The 22894-nt window shown below is 38.2% G+C and overlaps 1 protein-coding gene across 2 annotated transcripts in view; it reads left to right on the top strand.

Moving 5' to 3' along the window:
* Agbl1 (AGBL carboxypeptidase 1) overlaps nt 1-22894 on the top strand; it is a 704812-nt gene that overhangs the window by 296160 nt on the left and 385758 nt on the right. The gene's annotated exons all lie outside the window — the stretch shown is intronic.

Genomic DNA, 22894 nt, shown 5'->3' with positions numbered 1-22894 from the left:
CCCTTTGTGTTTTATACTGGGAACCAATACAAAGAAACTTTGCTTGGATTTGTATCACCTTTGTAAAATTAGAAGAGGAAAAAGGGGAAGAGCAGTTTTGCTCTATCCATAGCATACTTTGCTGACTTTGTCTTGAGGCATGGTCTTGCCACCCAGAACATCCACACTGGGTTTTTGTACAATCATGATAAACTAGACTTTGTTTGTCAATTATTTTCTTTTACAAGATCTTAACCATTCCAACAAAAACTTTGTCAGTCAAACCGACATACGTTTTTTTGTTTTGTTTTGTTTTCCTGTTTCATGCTTGCCCCAAGGAGGCAGGGTGAAAAGTTGATGACTGCTTCACTGCCCCAATCACTGCATATTGTCATTGGCTGAGAAACAATGGAAAGATTTGGGCAGATGGAATGGTTCAAGTGCATCCCAAAAGTGATTACAGAAGAGTTTCATTGGTTTTTGAGATACAAACATTTAGTCGTTAAAGTAAACAAACTCCTGCATCCCTACAATTATTGCTTGCCAATGCAGATGTAGCCTAAATGAATCTCAGCTCATCTTGAATGCTGTTATGATCTCCCCAAATGAAGCTTCTTGCTATTTTAGCCAGGGAGGGAGCCATCAGTATTCAGTTGAATGATCTGGTGACAGTGTCCTCCCTGCTTTCCAGTCTAAGCTTGAAAAGCATTTCCAATCAGGTTAACGAGGACCTGCTGATTCAGTGCTGAAATGGGTTTGTTTATATCTCTCCTTGTGTCTACCCATGAAGAGCCATTCTCTTTCATCTGCCAGCCAATCACGGCCTGCCAGCGCAACATCTGGCTTGAGCAGCTGCCAAGAAAGGAAGCATAGTTTCTGTCCCCTCCAGCAAGTAGCAAGTGTGTGTAATTGAGAACCTGTAATTGCAAGAATGCACAGATTTTGGCAGAAAGAGTGTGGGGAAGCTGAGAAAGAAGACACGGAAGGAGAGCAAGCTTTGTGTGACTTTTGAGAGCATTGGAGGTGGAAAGAATTGCAGACAGGTAGAGCAGCACCAAAACATTTTTATCTGTGCATCTGCAGAAGGATTATTGTAACACGTGTTCACAAGTTTCTGTGACACTTTTTAATTGGATGAAAGTAAGGAAAACAAATAAACCTTAATATCTCCCCAAATTGAATGCAAGGGAACATTTATGAATCTGAGAGACATTATTTTGAGTCTATAACTAAGTCTTTCTTAAGCCTAAAATTATTCATAAGAAGGCATGTTGGCTTAGGATAGAAGCTGGTTTGCTCATTCTACCTTTGGGTGCATCTCGTTCCCCTCAGCCTGACTCCTGCCATCCTTTTAACACACCAACTTGCTCTAAACTGAGTAGGAGATGCATTTAAAGAAGAGTCTCTTGTCAATTTATTCTGTACTTTCTCAAAAAATTCCAGTGCTTTTCTCCCCTCTTTTGGGGTCCATTATGTCCCAAATCTGTAGCTGTGCTGCTGTACTAAGGTGGACTCTCAAGAGTTGCTCTGAGAACTTTTTCAGAGCTTTGGGTGAGGCCAGATCAGAATTACTGGAAGTGATTGAAAATATTTGGGAAAGTTCCCTAGATTGCTTCAACCTGCTTTACCTTCTTCACTATCCCCATCTCCCCATCATATTTAGAACCACTGTAGTTTTAAATTTCTACTTGCTAATGAGTAATAAAGTGTCAGGCCACTAACTTTGAACCTCTGTCCTCTGGAGGACTCTTTGCAGAGCACATCAAGGCCAAGTAGAGAGTAACAGGGAAAGCGGGCTGCTGTCAAGTGTGGCAGCCAACGCATCCAGAGCAAGATGTTTGCTGATATATTGATGACCCTGTCATATTCCTGGGTGGGCTTGATGACAGCATGCTTGGGCTAAGCACAAGAAAATAATATTATCCTAGAAAATTGAAATTACACATTAGCATTTTGTGATACACTGTTTATAGTGTGGTGATTAGTATCCATTCATCCAACCGATGTTTACTGCATGCTGGCACTTTGCAAGGAAGTGAGAATATAATAGTGAACAAGACAGACATAGGCCTAGTGGAAAATAAAATACGTGTCCTGAAGTTAATATCAAGAGGTTCTAATGGAGAATAATTGCTCTTCTGGGAGAAAACATGAGCTGACTCATGCATGATGACAAAGAGTTCTTATGGCCCTGCTGCCCCACATCAGCCAGTTCAAGGACCCTGGGATGGGGAAGAGAATTTAGCAATGTTTAAAGAACCAGTGAAAACAAGAGTGGCCCCTGCCTAGTGAGTGTCCTAGGCTGAGTTGTCTTGGAAACTATTCTGAGCAGAGATTTGTGACCTGAAAGTCTTCTGGTATGTATTCTTGGCATCCTGTTGGGTGCAAAGAAAGAGGAAGAAGTTGATCTTTGAGGTAGTAGCAAACAGAGTTCTTGGCTTTTTTTTTCTGGTTGCTTTGCAGCTGAGATACTTTTCAGGACATGGGGGCTGAACAAGTATACCCCTTAGAAGATCTCACAAGTTGCCCACAGGAAAAGGGCCTGACCTTGGGTGGGGCAGATTGGGGGTGAAATGATTTCCAGACAAACACTAAACTAAGAGCTCTGAGCTAGCAGCCCTCCCAGTGCCGGGGCACACGTACCTGGGTGTTGAAAGGAGGCTCTGGGTGATGTACACCAGCAGTCTTTATGGCAGGAGAAAGAGAAAATGGCATGATCTGAGCTGGAATAGGGGCAAAGACATATGCAAGAGCTCAAGGGCTCTGGGAAGAAGTGTGGGCTTTAAATATAAAGGGTTTAAGCAGGTCTTCAATGATTCATTGTGTTTCATCAGTGCTTTCTCTTCTGGTATTTACACAAAGGACATAAATACAGCAGGCAAAGGGAGTATAGCATTTTATCCTCATTTTCAGGTGTCATAGTTAATATGTGGTAGAAGTAGCATTCTATTGTATGTCTGTATGGGTCTAACATTTAAATCTTTCCAGTACAGCATGCTGAAAATTTCTCAAAAATCCTTATAACAGAAAATATGCTGCATCTATGGTTTTGTCCCTCCTCACCGCCTCATTTTCTTTCTTTTTCCCTCTCTGTGTATGTATGTATGTTTGTGTGTGTGTGTGTGTGTGTGTGTGTGTATGCATGTCAATGAGCACATTCCAGAAAATCATATTTCTAATTGCAAGCACTAGAGATGGCTAACTTTTCTGATGATAAATTATCAAGAACCTAGGGGGACAGAGCCCCAGGGGAGAAAGAGTGCTGTCATGCTCAAGACCTTGGAACAGTTCCCTTTTCTCATCCAGAAAAAACTGTCCGTATTTTTGACTGATGTCCTCGGATAGTTTTGAAATTTGGATTGATTTTCGGTTGGGGTGGATGAGGGTTTTTAGGAGAAAGTTTTAGACAATAGCAAAGAAATCTAGACTGTGGCAAGGTGAAAATTCTCTTCTCTTCTTCATCACAGGGTGAAAATAACAATTGACCCACTTAGAATAGATCCTATGCAGGTTCCTCCCTGACCATTTTCAATGAAGGAATCTCTCTCCCACTCGTAGTTTATATCCTTTGTGCTCTGTAAAACTACCTGAAGGGACTCTTGACTTCTTTGCTCTAAAGGCATAATAAGAATTAATTTCGAATGAATGAATCTGTACCATTGAGTGAAAATTAAATACGGTTTACGCTGTATCTGGGGTTGGAAAAGTATGACCTCTGGGCCACCATCTGTTTTACTATATCCTATGACCTGAGAATAGTTTTTTTGCATTTTAGATGTTTAACAAAAATCGGGAAAAAATATTTTGCAATACATGAAAATTATGTCAAATTCAAATTTCAATGTCCATAAATACAATTTTTTAGAACATAATAGACACATTTTCTGTGTCTACTTTTATACAATAATTGCAATAGAGATTATAACATTCAAAATAGCTACTCTCTGGTCCTTCATGTAGTTTCTTTGACCTCTTACATATGTGAAAAATAAACATACTTGTTTTTATATACACAGTCAGAAAATCTTAAGTTGAAGCATTCTGGTATTGGCTAGTATCTTTTATTTATTCATATGTGGCTTACAGCAGTACTTCTCAAACTTTGCACAAATATTACTGTTGATTTTGTTAAAATACAGATATGAATTCAGTGAGTCTGGCATGAAGTCTGAGACTGTACCTTGATAGCCAGTATCCAAGGTGATGCTAATGCTGCTGGTCCACAGACCGTGCTTCAAATAATGATGGCTTAGTGGACGCTCTAGTCCTTCTTATTCAAGTGTCCTCTGGATTCTTCAGGAGTTGATGCTGATTTTAGGTAGGTGCTGATTTTATCCCAGTCCTTGCAGTACACTGATATGAATGAGCAAACATAGGCTCTAGCATCATAATACCAGGTCCACACTCTAGCTCTATCACTTACCAGCTGAATAAACTTGGGCATATTCTTTGGGCCTTCTGTACCTGAATTTCTTTTGAGAATCTTCAGAAAATTAAGTTCTTATCTCACACTGTATTTTTAAAGGATAAAAATGTAAAATCCATGCAAGTTTCTAGCAATAGTCCTGGTATGTAAGACATACTTAATTACTATTAATGCTTATGTATTTGAACAATTAGTACTTAAAAAACAAAACAAAAACCTCTAGTTCTTACTTCCTTGGCCTGCAATTGTTTGAAATATCTGATATTTAAATTCAAAGTCTTTTATATCCAGGAAACTTTTTTTTTCTGTCCTTCAGAATGTACTCTGTAAAATTTCCATCATATTTTTCATAGATTCATCTCTCTGTTTCTACTGATTATAGCATTCCTATGTTTGTTTCTCTGCTTCATTTGTCTCTTCTCTACCATCTTTCCCCAAAGTGTTATAATTTGCTATTTTGTTTGAAAATGTAACCTCCAGATCTGATCAAACTGTAGGTGAATATCTTTGGGCAGCACTAAAAATGATATAACACTTCTCCAACTCCCTCCCTGTTGAAGTCAGAGATTTTGATCTTTAATACCTGGCACTCATTTTCATGCAGAATTGCACCAACAACTCATAGGTATGTGTGTCATTTTTCATAGTCTGTTACAATGTGTCAGCAAGAAACATACTGCTCTTCCTTACATTGTGATGTTTTCAGTTTGTGTTTTTTCATTTAATTTGGCTTATGATCTCATTGAGAAATCTAATGAAATATTTGGTCTCTCCCCAGAAAAATGCACATACACAACCATTTTTGTACATAAACTTCTGGATTCCATTAACCAGCACCCAAGCTTCCTGGACCTCAAGTTAAGAACTTCTAACTTCTCATTTTTTTTAATGGAAAAGTATTGGATTGTTCAGATGCATACCTGTCTTTTCATTGAACCCAGTTGCCTTTCATACACCTCTGCTTCAAAATAGCCACAAATCAATTGTATTTTCTCCCCAAGATAGTCTGGTTTTAGGAGATGAATAACTCATCCAGCTCAGCTGACATTGAGAACGTGCTATGTACCTCTATTTCTTTTCTTCTCTTTTTTCCCTGTAAGTCAGTGGTAAAATGTCTTTCCCAAGAGAAATGTGACAACCAAAACCTCCCTAGCAGGACCTATTGGTCAGATACTGCTAACCCCAATTGGGAGCAAATTTTTCTAACTTGAGGAGGCTCAGAACAAGATTACAGATCTATTCCTCCAGAAAGCCCTCCTGCACCTCAAACCTCATTCAGTGCCCACTCTCTTGCTTTCTTTATGCTGTGGACATGTCAATATTACCTGTTTATCACCTCTTTCCCATCAGATAGCAAAAATCTCAAGGAAGGTAATAATCACTTTTACACTCTTGGGACCTTGAATAATTCCTGGTTCATAATAAGTTTGTGTATGTTGTGTGTGTGTTCTCACTATGATGTCCAGGCATCAAACTGCTGAGCTCAAGTGATCCTTCCATCTCAGCCTCTGAGTATCTGGGATTACAGGTACCTGCCATAGTACCCCGCTCATTATAGGTATTTATTAAACACCAGATAGCATTTGCAAAATTCTTCATGTTACTTGCCCACTATTGTATAAACCTTTAGTGCCATTTTTAGTTCTTTCTATCATTATCCTTTTATCCAATCAATTTTCAAATCTTAGTGATTTTGCTTCTTTGATATCCCTCTTTCATTTCCACTCTTGTTTGGTTTAAATGTCTTATTTAGATTATAATACTTAATCTACTAACCAACTCTTATTTTTTTTCTCCTGTTTTCCATTCGATCTTTCAAGAAGAGGTGCTATCTTTTGATTCTAAAACACAGATAGTAATATATTACTCCCTTATTTAATGTTCACTAACTCATAGGTTTAATGTGAAATAATCTGAACTCCAATACTTTATATTTAACAATGTTCCTAGGGTGTTTTATATATCCTCAGATTGAAGATATGCTGACTCAAACTAGTGTTTCTCAAACTTTCCCTCAGATCCCATACATTTGTTTGTTTAAATAGAAATTCCTAGTGCTCCTACCAAAGGTTAGGAGTCAGGAGATTTGAGGAAGGCCTAGGAATCTGCATAACTAACCCCTTTTTCTCAGAAACCCTAAGTAACTCTGCTATAGGTCATCCTAGAATCACCCTGGACAAATCCTAGCCTAAAGGTCTAAACTGTAGAATCATATCCAAAGCTCTTCACAGATTATGCTTCATTGTTTTTTTCAATCCCTTTTCCCCCCTGAACTATTCCCTCTGGAGGTCAGAAGTGCAAAGCCACTAGTAGCCCCACCTTTGGCTTCACACATAGCTGGGTTAAAAGTTAGGTTCTTTCATTTACTAGCTGTGTACAGAACCTTAGTCAAGATGCTCAGTCTATACTCCTAAGTCTCTTCATGTTTAATTTGGAGATCATTACACAGTGGCCACCTGGCAATCTTCAATGATGATAAGTATGTCCAATCCTTAGTATAGTGTCTGTCACATCATAAGTCTCTTGTAAGGGCACCCATTTCATGTCACAATTCCTGCCCCGTGTTGTGAACCTCTCTGTTCTTTGGCTTTTACTGTTTCTTTCCTGTAGGTTACTTTTTCCTTGTTCCTCCTCCTAGGTCCTCCTAGGTCCTCCTAGATCCAGGATAGATTTTACTGCCTTCCTAAAATCTTTCCTACCTCATCCTACTCTGCCAATCTACTCCTTAGGCAAAAATCATTATCCCCCACTTGCATTTTGTTAATCACTTCGTCATCACAGTTTTCATGCTTTTTCATGGTCCTGTGTATGTCTGTCTCACTGTCAGGATGGTGAGATCAGCTTCATATCCTGTGCACCTGGCGTGGTCTGTTTCCAGGAAGAAGTATGCCACAATTATCTGCCATGTGAACAAAAGAGATTAATACAGGAGTAGTTCTGAATGAAGAAATTGAGGATAGTAATACCACTTCAATATTACACAGACTTTCTATTCTTAGATTATTTTCTTACCCCCGTTCCTATAAGTGAGGTCTTTGACAGTACATTCAGACCTCAGCATCCGTGGACAGTTTTCTCCAGAACCCCTCCCCACAGATAACAAAGTCTGTGGGTGCTCAAATCTCTTATGTAAAATGGCATAGTATTTGCACATAACCTACATACATCCTCTCGTGTACTTTAAATCATGTCTGGATTACTTATAATACCAAATACTATGTTATACTGTACCGTTTAGGGAATAATGGAAAGAAAGCAAGTAGGTACAAATTTAGTACAGATGCAAGCTTGGTAGGCTTAAATACATAGTGTACAAATGAGAAGCTAGGTGGATAAGCACAAGCAAGGGCTGTGAAATGGAGAGAAGCAACAGCAGGGTCTGTACATATCACTTCATTTGCATTAATTGAGCATAATGCTTGGCATACAGAAAATTCAAGTTTTGCTTTGTAGTATTTTCTGAAAAAAAAAAACCATTTTGAAGACTTGGACACTGAATCTGTGGGTACAAAGCACTGACTGTACAATTAATCTCCATGTGTCTTTTGGAATCCAAATGCTTTCTCCCCTCCCTTTGTCTTTCTGCTTATAGACACTTGGGTCTCAGCTGTGCCTATCTGTGTGTACCTTGCTCTTGCCTAGGCATTTTTATTCATCTTGGATCTCTGCACTTGCATTTCTGATGAGCTTTGACAGTATCATTACCTAGTGGCCTAGTTCCAAGCTTGAGTTTTGAATGTCAATCTTGCCTGCGTACTTTCCAGTTTCTTCTCTTTAGGAAACTGGCTGGATACTTATTTTCATTCCATTTCAACCCATAAAATTAAATGGTTCTGTGTGCCCCATTCAAATGGTACTGTGCATGAAATTAGCCACGATCTGCAGTCACCCTGTGTTTTAGTTAGCTTTTTGTTACTGGGACCAAAATACCTAATAAGAACAACTTAGAGGAGAAAAAAAGATTATTTGGGGCTCAGAGTATCAGAGGTTTACTTCATGGACAGCTGACTCCACAGCTCTGCGCTCCAGGTAAGGCAGAACTTCATGGTGGAAGAGTATGACAGAGGAAGACAGCTCATCTCATGGAAGCTGAGAAGGAGAAAGAGAGCTCAAGCAAGGAGACAGAGTCAAAATCCAGTCCCCAGGGGCTTGCCCCCAGTTACCTACTTCCTCCAGCCACGCCCTACTGCCTACAATGACTATCATCTGTTAGTTTAGTAAGCTTTTCCACTAATTGGACCAATAGACCTTGCCAGAACAATTTTAGTGAAGGAAAAGTTTATTTGGGGGGTAACAGTTTCAGAGATCTCAGTCCATAGATAGCCAGCTCCATTGCTCTGGGCCTAAAGTGGAGCAAGACATAACAGAATAGTAGTAGAGGAAAGTGACACATGACATGTTACCAGGAAGCAGAGACAGATTTCTCCTTTAAACAAGGACCAAATATACCCCAAAGGCATGCTCCAGGTGATCCACCTCCTACAGCCACACCATATCTGCCTAAAGTTACACCTGGTTAATCCCTATCAGGGGATTAAAAATGCACTGATTAGGTTAAGACTCTCATAAACCCAATCATTTCAACTCTAAACGTTCTTGCACTGTCTCATACATGAGCTTTGGGAACACCTCATATCTAAACCATAACATCATCAAGTGGAATAATCCACTGATTAGGTTGCAGAACCCAGTGCTCTGTGGTTCTAACCACTTCACCTATCCTTGGGCTTGCCAGTTCTTTCTTGCTGTGATATTTAGTCTTCCCTGACCATCCAGAATTGGCATCAGAAAACCTTCTATGATCAGAAATGAAAAGTAGATAGGTCAGGTCACAAGGGGATGGCCACAGGTACAACACTAGTCCACAATCGATCTCAGTCCACTTGAAATCTTCTCTTCCTATTGCAACTCTGCTTGAAAAAGCAGCATCCTTCCTCCAAGGATAGCTGCCTTCCAGCTGCACTTAGGATGAAGTGAAGTCCTCACCCTGTGGGACTGACAGTATGGTTGACACCACTCGCAGTGTGCAGAATGATGGTGAAAATAATAAACAAGTGATGTGATACTACAGATTCAGCAGGAGCATCTTTACACAGGGATTGATCAAGGGAGAATATGGGTCTCATAAAGATGTGTCTTAAAACCCAGCTGCCCTTGGTAATAAAGTGAGCTAAAAATTTGAAAATCCCCCTAATATTTTTTTTAAGGAGAGTGGTTTCAATCTAAGTTGTAATGGAGGTTCAATTGGCAAGGAGACTCAGAGCCATGCCAGATAGCAAATCCAATGCATTTAGGTAGCCCTCAATTTTTCCTACAGTTGTCCAAAACACCACCCCAAATGTTGAATATTGAATTAATTATTTCTCTAAGAAGCCAGACCTATTTATTTGGAATTAAGGTCTGAACAGGTGACCTTTGGAAAGCAAGAAGAAGCAGAAGCCTGCCTAATGGAATGCCACATGTTGGACCTGAATAATCACTGTAAGAACATTAGTTCTGTTTCATATGCAGGGTACTCAACAGTGTCTGGATGCATTTCAAGTTCCCCTCTTTGCTTTCTTCTAAATGGGTGGGTTTCACCTGCCTATAGTTAACAACAAAAGCACTAAGTATCATTGACTCATCCTGAACTTCTTTTTGCTCAGTACCCAATTTGGTTTCCGGTCATATTGGCCCACAAGTTTAGTTATGGTGTTTCAGCTAAACAACAGCTGGGAGTTGACAGCAACCCAGCTGCAGCCTGCTAGAGCAAATGCTTGAGCTCCTAAATGTATAAAAATGATGAAATGACTAGACATATAGGTTTCTAATTGTAGCCAGGATTCTGCAGCTGGGAAGTCACCGGAAGATATATATTCTGTGTTGTAATCCAGCAATCATGCACTCCACCCCAACTGAAAAGCATTTCCCTTCCTTCCCACCCACAGGATTGCTGCCAAAATGGGAAGTCCAGTTCCAGCTCCCAAACTATGTTCACTGCTCATTAGAAGTTGACCCAGCTCCAGTCTTGTGAATCCAGCCAGGAGCAGGTCAGGGGAGACAGAGCAGTTGAAGTTTGAGGAGGACATGATGATAAGATAATGCCGGGGAAGTTAGACTTACATGCATGATCTATGGGGTCACAAAGGCAGCCCCCCAATCCAGCACCACCTGCAACACCACACACAGGATTTGGGACATGGCCTTATTTCGTTTTGCCTCTTTAGCTTTAGGACACGTCTCCCTCCCTTCCTTCCTTTCCTTCTTTCCATGTCTCTTTTTTCCTCTCCTCGATGTGGATAGACCCTCCTTTCTTTAAACAACTAATAGAGCTCCTCCCAGCTTTCTACTGGTCTTTTCATTGATGGAGGAACTGTTCATCTTACTGAAACTTTCTTCCTAGCTTCTCTCCCAAGCCTGGACAGGGCTTTCCTTTTCCTTCATAGCAGACATTTCTCTTAAGTCAATCACTCATCCCTCTCTCTATGGTTTATTCTCCAAGCATTTGTTCTTGACAGCAGAGGAGGTTGGAGGATGGGGTGGGAGGATATCCAAACATTTGTACTTTTCTTCTGCTCAAAGTCTGGATGTCAATATGATTACTGTACTGTGGATTTATAAATTTGATCAATGATAACTTTGTTCTCTCATTCCCCGAGGCACTGTTCTTTAGCCTCTTGGTCTAATTAGCCTTAAAAGAAGAGGAGCTGCAGAAACTGGGGATAGATAGATGACAAAAGAGGCCAAGAAAGGAATCTACAATCGGGATGGTCTAAAATATCATCTGGCCACAGTGCTGGGCCCTTGGTACTACACTGCCTGGCTTGCTCTGTGTGTGTGTGTGTGTGTGTGTGTGTGTGTGTGTGTGTGTGTGTGTGTGCACTAGACTAAATGCTTCTGTGAGAAGGGGATTTTCTATTTGTCTTTACATCTTCAGGGTCTCACACAGTATCTGGAATTTGACATGCACTTTTAAAAACTGTTCAGACAATGAGCCATATGAATGCACTCCAACCAAATTCAGTTTGTTCTAATGGTAATGTCCTGTATTTGTAAGATTTTCTAAAATGTTTCTATATTTATCATCTTACTTGATGTAACTATTGGCGAGTTGGCACTTTTCTCCTGCACTTTTATGACTAAGCATAAAATAAACAACTAATTTGAAACTGAAAATCATTTATTTATTTATTTATCCATTTATTTATTATGCATTACAATTCTTAAAAACCATTATACAATAATTTATCATATCTATGATTACATATAAGGTATATTGACACCAAATTCACATCTTCATACATGTATTTTGTATAAGATGAGAATCTCCTTTCATCATCCATGTGAAGCTGAAAATTTAACTGGAAGGAGCAATGGTAGATTGTATGGTATAGTGATAATCTCCTATTTGAACTGTTGGGTTCTAGATTAGGGATTAGTAAACCATGGCTCACTATCAAAATCTGGACTGGACCCTATTCTGGTAAATGAAGTGGTTCTCATTCATTACTTATTGTCTGCTCTGCTTTCTCACTAGGATAGCAGAGTTGAGGAGTGTGATCAGGCCTGGGAAGATAAAGGTGTTTACTATCTGTCTTGTCACAGAGTGAGCTTGCCAACTCTGATCTAGATTGTTAGGTAGCCTTCATTTATCAGTGGGCACTTGTCACTTTTAAGGATCTCAAGGAAACTAGGAAGATTCTGTCGGTAATGAGATGATATTTTCTCATCAGCCATCTAAGTAATATCTACTTAAAAAGGAAGATTGAGGAGTAAAAGTGGAAAAGTAAACAAAGAACAAGTTGGGATCACCTTCTTCAGTGGATGCTGGTGAAGGTGTGGTGGAGAGCCAGGGTTCACCTTGTGTTTGCTCAGAAAGCTCAGCCTGGGGCTCTTCTGAGGACCTGTTCCAGGAGGCAGCAGCTGTGATGTCCCAAGGAGCCACCCTAACCACCCCCCTTTACCTCACACTTTCTGTCATCTTTATGCATGAGAAGCCACTCCAGATGCAGCTCACTTAAAAAGGAATGTAATTAGGAATGGGTGCCTGCTCTCACCCTTTCATCATCCTGGAGTTGATGCAGGCTGCCTGCACTCTGAGAACTTAATTTTTTTCCCCCACTGGATCCACAAGTAGACCGAACATATGGGACCTCTCACACCTGTAGGCATTTTAGCAATTTCCTCTGATGAATCCATTTGTAACCCTCTGCTCAGTTGCACCAAAGGGTTCCTCTTTATTTTGCAGTCAGTCTCTGAAAGATTTTGCTATTCATGGAGCCAGGAAGTCATGAGATATCTGGTTAGCTGTAGGGAAATTTTTGCATTTGGATGATGTTTTACTATGATAAATTAGGATGCATTTTTCAATAGGCAGATGCTTTTTATTTATCTGCATGACAACAGCAATATTCTAGAACAAGCCCAACATGAGTATTTGAAATTTGCCCATATCCTGGCAGCTACCATTTAGCCTTACAGCTTTTATCACTGAGTTATAGATAAGGAAACTAATTGCAAACTGGTTAAGCGACTTCATGATTTAAATGAAATCGGCGAATAAAGAAATAAAGAGATATTGAAATACCCTGTTTCTGAAAGGTACCCGCTTTATTAGAACATCAGAATTTGTGATAAGAGGACCTGGGTTCCCATCACAACTCCGCCTCTTCCAGGCCCGGAGTCTTTAGTTGATTTGCTTTGTAACATCTCTGAGTCTCAGTCTCTTGGGCTACAAAACCTAGGTAATGACAGCATCAAAATCTTGAATTGAACTTATATTCCATGAAGTTTGACAGGATTTTATTGATAACTTGCTATTTCTACTCTCTTTGCCTGGTGCTGTGATTAAACAAAAATATAATCCTTTCCCCTTAAGAGGTTACATTGTGTTGGACAGCCAGACACATGCAGGAATGATTTCAGCATAATCTGGCACAGATGATATGGGATATGATGCAGATTCTTCAGAAATACAAGAGAAGGATATTTTACTCAGTTGGAGATATAGGGAAACTTCTTTCACAACCTAATATCTGAGCTGCATTTTGGACCAGTGTCATTAAAGGTGTCTCTAACTTCATTAAGGTAGAGAAGAAGGATAATTTAGATGGTGACTATGGAATGATAGTAATCAAGAAGGTATGAAACAGCATGGTATTTGTGGAAAATTCCAAAAAGATTTGGCCATATTTGATCATAGAGAGAAAGGTAGACAGCAGCAGCATATGTGGCTGGAAGAACGTGCAGGGACCACTTCTCACAGGACTTGAAGGCCTTGATGAGTGTCCTGACTTTATCCAGAGAGCTTTGGGGATCTCATAAATATTTCAGTCAGAATAATGACAACAATCACAGTGAAATTTGCTTAAATATTTGGGCTGTTGTACAGGGCACTAGTCCAATATTTAAAGTTAAGAAAAGAGACTGGGTCTGTGGCAGAAAAGACAGAGGAGGTGCAGCTTGCAGACACAGTAGATAAATAATTAGGGTTGGAGAGATTGGATGTAGTGGGTGAAGAAGAGAGATATTCTTCTGCTGGTGAACACAATGTGAGTAAAAGCATTGTGGAAACTGTAAAGCATTAGAAAGTCAAGGAATACTTTTAGTAATCATTCAAAGTATTATTTCACAGGATGGACTTAGTTCTAAGCCCTATGCTAAGTTCTGGATGTTTGGGTGGTGGACAGGTGGGAGTAGAAAAAACAGAAGGGATGTCATACTTATTTAAATAATGATTTTATTCTGGATGCTGTCAAATACTTCATGTTCCTGATTTTTCTTGATTCTCACGATAGCCCTTAGTGGTATACTTTACCTCCATTTTGGGGTAAGGCATGAAGATTTAGAAAGAAAAAAAAAACAAAAACAAATTCTCCATCCTTAGACCATTGGGAAAATTCTGTGTACATGGAGTTTTAACTCACTGTGATAAGCTAAGATGAAGGTCAACATGGAGCATTGCAGGTATACTGAAGAGAAATGCTGAGCTGTATCTGGGAAAATGTTATAAAGGAAGCAGTACCTACAAGGTAAGTAGGAATTGTACCTGAGGTAGGAGGGGTCAAGCAAAGGTAGAGAGAGACACTTTCAAAATCGTTTGTAGGAGTCTAAATTCTTCACCAACATTTCCAAGATAACACAAGGCTTAAGTTCTCATATCTCAAGCCTACACACTTTCTTCTGTAATACTGTGGGGTTTTGCACAATATTAATCTACATGTGAAAATGTTCCCTTTACTTATTCCTGTGATATGCACAGTAAAACATTTCTGAACATTGTAGACTCCACTGAAGGATTCAGTGCCATCCAAAGAGCCAATGTGAGAAAGATCCCAAAGTTATTTCCTTTATAGTCCTGTGTTAAAAAAATCCCCTTGGCCTTCTTCCCTGCCCTGCTGCATTTGGCCTCACTCAGTGCTGGGCTCCTTTCTCCACCTTTCCCTTCACTCTCCATTGTTTTCTCATATCTTTTACTCCTTTTCTGGAGACACAGGTCAGTTCCCCAAAGGCAGAGAAGCTGTTCCTTTATCTTTGAGTCTTTTGTGTGGGCATTTCAGCCCTTGCAACCTTGGAGCACAGGGTGAGGGACAGGGACTGCATCATCTTCTATCCCAAGTGTTGATCAAGAGTGTTTGCTTTCAAAGACATCTTAGATGCTGGCTGTAAAGGAATTACAGCTTATCTGCTTCATTATGTGGCAAATACAGGGGAACGGTGGAGAGGGGACCTGTTTGCAACAGAGGGATGACCTATTTTATCTTAGACAAATTTTATTTGACATATCTCTGGGATATTTAAGGTTACTCTTATATTCTTATACCTGATCTCCCTTTGCCTAAGGGATGCTTCCTGTACAGATTGGAGTTTTCAAAATGGTTCTTGTCTAAAATGACCATTGAGTGTTATCATTTTTTCTCATTCACTGCTTCTTCCCATGATAGTTTTCTGTGTTCTATGGGACAATAGCATACCTAGAGGGTGTGTGTGTGTGACAGGACTGGACTGTGGAGCTCAGTTTGTCCTAATGGATTATCGGTGAGAATGAGGCTATAGGTCTAATATGCAGGTGATGCAGCTCACACGGTTAAAATCCCCATTTCCATTGCCACAGGCTGCACCCTCTTCCTGCCTGCTGTCTCAAAGTCCTGTGCCATTGATCACAAAGTTAAAAAGGTATGACCCTGAAAAATGTACAGCCACCCTGGGAATGGCAGCCTGCTTCTGCATCGGCACATTCATTTGCCACGAAAAGTCTTCTTCAGCTAGTACCAGAGTTTTTGCCTGATTTTTATGGCTGGGATAGTAAAGTCAAAAACCTTTTTTAAAAATTAAAAACAACGACAGCAACTCACAAAAAGTAGCTTATGTCAAAAGAGAATCGGTGCTCAAGAACTGGAAAAATGCAAGAGGACCCTGGGCTTCCTCTGCTCTCTCCACCCATACTTTCCACCCCTCCCATTTCTCTTTTGTGAGTGTTTCCCAGATAGTAGAAGAGATAATCACCAGAAGATTCAGCTAAGCATAGGTTTCAGTGGTTTCAGGAGAGGGTCCCTCTTCCGAGATATTTTTAACCCAAGTCGTAGGAAGGGTTTTGATTGGCACAACTCTATAAATCATGTGGATAGCTATGAACCAATCATTATGTGAGGAAATATGGCACTCTGATTGGCAAGACCCAGGTCATGTGTTCAGACCTGGACCTTAGTGTGGAATGAGCCTGTGTTTAGGTGTGGAGAAATAATGATTAACCCAATATATATCTTATGTTTGGTATCCTCATTAGCAGGATATAGTTGTGGTAGAAGTAAGGGGCCCACGCCTGTGCCCTGCTTAGCTTCTGTAAACTCTTAGAGGAAGATCACAAAGTTTAATTAATGACATTTAGTAGTATTAAGGCTTCCCAATGCCATAACTACCTGAGTTCCTCCTTTCCCATGCTCCCTCAGTTCCTGCAGCTGTAATTTGATAAAGGAGTTTTATGGAACTACTCCTCTATGAGATCCTGATTACAGCACATCTTTCTGCCTAGCCACCTTAATCTTGGCATAGTCTCTCCACTGCTTACTTGTTGATCACTTACTCATGGGTGCTTTACCTTAGAATCACCAGCAATTTTTTTTTTTGTCTAATCATAAAGTATGACCCCAGCATTGTTGGTTCATATTCTATTTAGAACTATTCTTGCTTTAAAAAACAAATATATTTTATCCTTTACTTCGGAGCACTGAGCTTTGAAAACTAAGCCCCAGTAATTATTATTTCATGGAGGTGTACCAAGAGCCATTACCACTCATATGTTTTGTTTATTTATAAAATAATTCAAACATAAAGTAATAAACATTGCTTAATGTGAGGAACACAATTCAACCTAATGCTAATTTGTTAAATTTGTTAAAATTTACAAAATTTAATACTTTACATGTTTGCTTTCGGGTTTCATTTTTAAACAACAATAAAAAAATGTATCCCTTTATTTCTTTCCTATTTTATCATTCACCCTCTCAAGATAGTTTATTAAAAATAGTACAACATTATTTCCTTGGAACTCTTTTATCCTATTGAAAATTTTTGTCCCAAATTCTACCTCTTCCCCAATACTACTATTGCAATACAAGGTAAAAATATGTCTAGCAAATTTTCTTAACTTTTAAAGTTAAAACTCTTTCTCATAATTTAGTATGCATCTTACAAAGATCATGAAACTATCTTTCTAAAGAAAATCTAATATTAGGGTCTTTTAATAGATTAATTTTACATTTATTATAATTTATATTCAATTATTATTAATTTCTCCTATCTTTTTTAATGCTATTTATTTTTCATCATTATTTTAACTTCCATTTTAAACCTCTCCATATCTACCTTCCTGGGATTATACATTTTAAAAAAAATTCTTTGTTTTTCTTCTTCACCAGTTTGGAAAGTACTTAATTATATTTTTATTGATTTTAAAAGTCTTATTTAATTACAAATATCCCAGTGCAATATATACATATAAACTTGCCCAGGACAAATAAAGGATCACAAAACAAATATTCATATAGCTGTCATACAAGAAATAAGATTGCCTATCTCTTAGAAGTACATGACATTAATACAAATAAAATATATTTTTCCCTAGCTTTATTGAGACATAATTGGTAAATAAAAATGAATATATTTATTATATCCACCATGGTGTTTTGATATAGGCATATATTGTGAAATATCATCACAACCTTAAATAAATCTTTAATTTTAATTTCATTCCTTACATCATCTAAAGTCAAGCAGTATCTCTATATTTTTCCAAATGACATAGGAACATTAGCAAAACAACCTTAACCAACCATCACTTTTTTTCATCTTTCTTGATTGATTGGTTGAATTTTCTGTAGTGCTGAAGATTGAACCCAGGTTTTGTGCATACTAGGCAAACACCCACCACTGAGCTACATCCCCAGCCCCTTGATATTCTTTTGAATTTAAATATTGCTTATTTGAAACAAAGAATGCTATTTTATGTTAATTGCACAAATTTACCAATTGCATTTCATTTATTTCCTCTCCACTCTGTTTTTGTTTGGCATCTTAACCAAAGTCCATCCTTTAGTAGTTCTTTTATTACCAATGAATGAGAAGGAAACTGAACTTCATTTTGTGTCTGAAAAAAATCTTCATCTTCATTTGAATGATACATTATCAAGGTACAATATTCTTATTTAACAAGTGTTTTCCCTCAGCTCTTGAAAATATTTCTCCATTGCCTCTGTAGATTATTGTCACTAAGGTTCAATCTGCTCACAGTGAAACTCCCATTCCTTTGACTGATGGGTGTCTCTTCTAGTTGATAATTTTCAAGGCCATTATTTTTTTTCTTTTCATTGTAACGTGTCCTGGCTTCTACAGGGCACCGTATCCTTTCTCCAGCTGTGCCTGATGACCTTATTTGGGGGAGCTGAACAGCTCAATCACTGGGGAATGAACCGACAGACTTCTGACATGGAAGGTGAAGGGACATTGCTTTGTCTTGTGACCTAGAGAATGAGACAGGGGTTTCTGATTCTTCCTCGTGCAGACTTTCAACCAATTCTTCTATGCTTGCCAACTTTCTGTACATCTCACATTCAGCAATACCTGGTGCACCCAATTCCTGACCTTTTTCTCATGTAAATTGGCTTGCTTCCTCTGGCATATAAGTTTGAGAGAACTCTGAGTTGCTAAATCACATACAGATAGACCATCTGCTTTCAATCTCCCAGTATTTAGATATTTCTTGTCTGTTGTCATCTCCTCTCCTACTTTCTTTTTGTTTGAAGGCTTATAAATATTTTTCAAATTCTTTACAGTAGTTTTAGAAGGGGATCCCTGGAGGTATAATGCATGAGTGCATATAGTAAATCTTCTGAGTTTAGACAAAAATCCTCTCTATTAAGATTTTACAGACTTTGGAAATTCTATTAAGAGAAGATAGAGTCCTTCATTTCATAATTAGAAATATCCCAGGGAGACATAACACATTAACTTGTAATTATAAATGGCTGCTACGCTTTCCTCTTTATAATTGACCCCCAATTCAGAATTAATTGCTTCCGTATCCCTGTTTTATCTCCTTCATATATTTATGGGTTTTGGTTGGCAGGCCTCAACAACTAGGCTGGGAATTAGTTGGGACTGTGTCCTAGGCACTTTTGCATTTGAGTATATTTAGTGCCTTTCTCAGTACCTGGCACAAAGAGGTTGCTCCATAAATGCTTCTTCAACAAAACTGAATAATTTAGAATCAGAATTTGCCCAAGTTTTTCAGCTATGACAAATTGCTTCTCACCCCGGGGGTGAGAAATTTGAACCAGATGTTCACTATGCTACCCAACTTTTCTCCCTGATGTGTCACATGATTTCATAGATTGTTAGGCTTAGAAACTAGATGTGAGATTAAAACTTGGAGTAATGATAACAATATTATTTTGCATTTATATAATTCTTTTATTGATTAAAATGTTTCCTTGTCCTTAATTTAATATTTTCCCTATATCCCTATAGTTCTGAAGAATTGCAAGGTATATTTTATTGTGTTTATCCTTTGAAAGAATAGTCAAGATAAAGAATAATTTATCCTTTGAAGAGATAGTCACCATCACCAATTTGGGAAAAATAGAATATTCCCTTATTTCATGTTGTTTTGTGCAAAACGCTGAGGAAAAAAGGCTAGAACCTGGGTAGTCCTTTTTAAAGAAATGAAAAAGCATGCATGAATCCTATAGTAATTGCTAAAGTACAAGCTTGAATTTTCCTTTTCTGGATAACTCTGCCTTAAGGAACATAGACATAAGGAAATTTACACAACTTTTTTTTCTGAAGGGAAACAGGTAAGGCCTTGGACCAGCCTGTCTTCATCTTCATGAACGGCCTGTGTACTAGACTTCTTGTCCACACAGAGAGAAAAAGATACCTACAGGGCTTCACCCAAGTCCACCAGAATAGGACTCTTGTTTTAAGCAGAGCTCTCTCAAGTTTTAAGTGGAAAGATAAAGAACCTCTCCTGGTACAAAGAAAAAAAAAAAGTTTCTATTTAGTAAAAATGGTTAGTTACAATTATGGGTGTCCTAGAAATTCTATGCCTATATAGATATTTGATAAACAACAGTTACCAGCAAAGTAACTAATGATTATTTTTCTTTAAAAGAGAAAAACTTGTTAAAGATGATTATTTCCTCAGAGAAGCAGGAGGCCAGGAAACATTGGCTGGGCTGGGGTTCCAACAGAAGGCAGGCTGTAGGTTTCAGAAGAGTGGTGTTCTGTGGCTCTACAATTTAGAATAAAGCGAAGTGGAACCAGGAAAGTTGAGCTTAAACAAGGAATGTTCTGAAAGTTCAGAAATTCCCAGTGCAAGAATCTGATCTATGGAAAGGAGTATAAGGTGATTGCCTGCTAGGAACTTTAAAGACTGCTGATTCAGACCAGAAAGAAGGATTGTACATTGGATAGAAGTTATTTGCTATGCAATGTCAAACATAAAAGGCAACCTACATTAATTGGTGTTATAGTTCAATTTTGGACTAGTCCCAGAGAATGAGGTTTTAGGTATGGATTTAGCTAGTAAAAGGTGAGCATTTAAAATGCATTAAAGGAAGCTAAACTTGTAAATAAATCATCCTGCCATCTTCAGCTGCTGGCAAGGTGTTTATTGAAAGCTGTGACCTGGTTAGCAGTGGCAGACACAAGTTTCAGGTATGCAGCAGAAGCACTTCATTGTGCAAACAGAGGGGAACAGGAGACTGTTCTTTCCTCTTCAGAGAAATCAAATTAATTAACATCATATGATAGCACTAGGGAAGTCATCTGCAAATGCCTAGCAGCTCTTCAGGTGTGACACCGTTGGTTATGGAAGCAGCTTGTCAGTCATCAGCCTGAGCTATTTTAGCTACGAGAAGCTGAGATATTGTGGGGCATGTGACTTTGCTGACTTGCCAGACAAAAAGGACAACTGAAGAAAGGGGTACTGTTTCCTAAAAAGTCGGTAGACAGATGCCCATTGCATAGATAATACTTCAAAACTTAATGGGGCCAGCTAATGAAGTAAGTCCCCCAAATTCCTTTAATGAGGCATAGGTTTAAGGAGAGAGTTTTTTCTTTGCCCCATGACTTCCTAAAGATCATTGGTTTCAGAGAAGTTACAAATTGTGGTTGTAACAACAGCTGGAGATTCACAGGAAGGGCAGGAAGGTTAAGGACTGGTTATTCCAAATCCCATTAAGTACATATGGTGAAAGAGTAAGAGAATAATTAATGGTGTTTATGGAACAGGGAATCTACTTGGCACAACTCTTATAATTTAAAAAGTAGGGCTGTTGCTGGGTACAGTGGTGCATGGCTTTAATCCCAGTAGCTCAGGAGAATGAGGCAGGAGGATCAAGAATTCAAAGCCAGCCTCAGCAACTTAGTGAGGTTCTAAGCAACTCATCAAGACCCTGTCTCTAAATAAAATATATATAAAAAAAACAATGGGTGGGGATGTGGCTCAGTGGTTGAGTGCCTCTGGGTTCAATTCCTGGTAAGAAAAAAAAAAAGAGAGAAAGAAACAAAAATCGGGCTATAATTCACATAACCATATAAGTTATCTATTTTAATATAAAATTAAATGTTTTAAAAATATATTCACAAAGTGGTACAATCAGCCCCATTATCTAATTCCAGTACATTTTCATTACCCCAAAAGAAAACCATTAGCAATCACTGCCCACTTTCCTCTTCTCTTAGCCCCTGGCAATCATTAATGTACTTGTTGTCTCCACGGATTTTCCTATTCTGAACATTTTACATAAATAGTATCATAAAATACATGGCCTTTTATGTCTGCCTTTTTTTCACTTAGCATCATATTTTTAAGATTCATCTTTAAAATATTGTTGGATGTATTAGTAATTTATTCATTCTTATGGCTCAAAAATATTTTGTTTTATAGATTTACTAGAATTTTTTACCCATTTATCACTTGACAGACATTTGTCTTGTTTCCACTGTTTGGCTAATATGAATAGTTCATGAATTTTATTGTTTTTTTCACTTTCTATTTCATTTATTTCTCTTCTCATCTTTATTTATTCCTTGTCTTCTGCTTGTTTTGGATTTGATTTCTTTATCATTTATAGTTTCTTAAGATGGAGGATTATTTTATTGATATGACATTTTTCTTTTTTAATATAGTCACTAGGAAATATATGTTTTTCTTTAAGCACTGATTTCACTATATTCTGTAACTTTTGATATGCCCTGTTTCCGTTTTCATGCTTTTCAAAGTATTTTCTAATTTCCCTTGTGATTTTTTTCTTTGACCCATTGATTATTTAGGGGCACTTTGTTTAATTTCTTGAATTTGTGGATTTCCTAAATTTCCCTCTGCTATTGATTTCTAAGTTTATTTATCAAAGAAATGCTTTATATGATTTAAATATTTAAATGCATCTATGTTTTTTGTGGCCTATCAGGAGGTCCATCCTGGAGAAAACTCTGTGCACAGGAGAAGAAGCTTCTTTCTACTGTTATTGGACCAAATGTTCCATGGATGTCTGTAAATCTAATTGGTTCATAATATTATATGAGTCTGATGTTTCCATTTTGTTCTTCTGTCCTGTTTCACTATTACTGAAAGTGGGGAGCTGAAATCTTCATCTACTGTTGAATTGCCTATTTCTTGACTCATTCCTGTTGGCTTTTCCTTTGTGCTTTTTTTTTTATAGGTGTGCACATATTTACAATTATTGTGCTTTTTTATAGGTGTGCACATGTTTACAATTATTATAGCTTCTTGATGAATTAACCATTTATCATTATATGTTGGTTTTTTAATGGTTTTGGAGTTGAAGTCTATTCTGTCTGAAAATAGTATGGTCACTCTATTTACTATGTTTGCATGGCATATTTTTTCTACTTTTAACTCATCTTTAAATCTGTAATGTATCTCTCATAGTAAGGCTATAAACGAAAGAAAAAATTTCCATTCTTCTAATTTCAATCTTTAAATAGCTT

This window comes from Ictidomys tridecemlineatus, chromosome 5 (genome assembly GCF_052094955.1).
Source record: "Ictidomys tridecemlineatus isolate mIctTri1 chromosome 5, mIctTri1.hap1, whole genome shotgun sequence".
NCBI lineage: Eukaryota > Metazoa > Chordata > Mammalia > Rodentia > Sciuridae > Ictidomys > Ictidomys tridecemlineatus.
The sequence above is the reverse complement of the archived record's forward strand: the minus strand, read 5'-3'. Positions and strand labels throughout refer to the sequence as shown.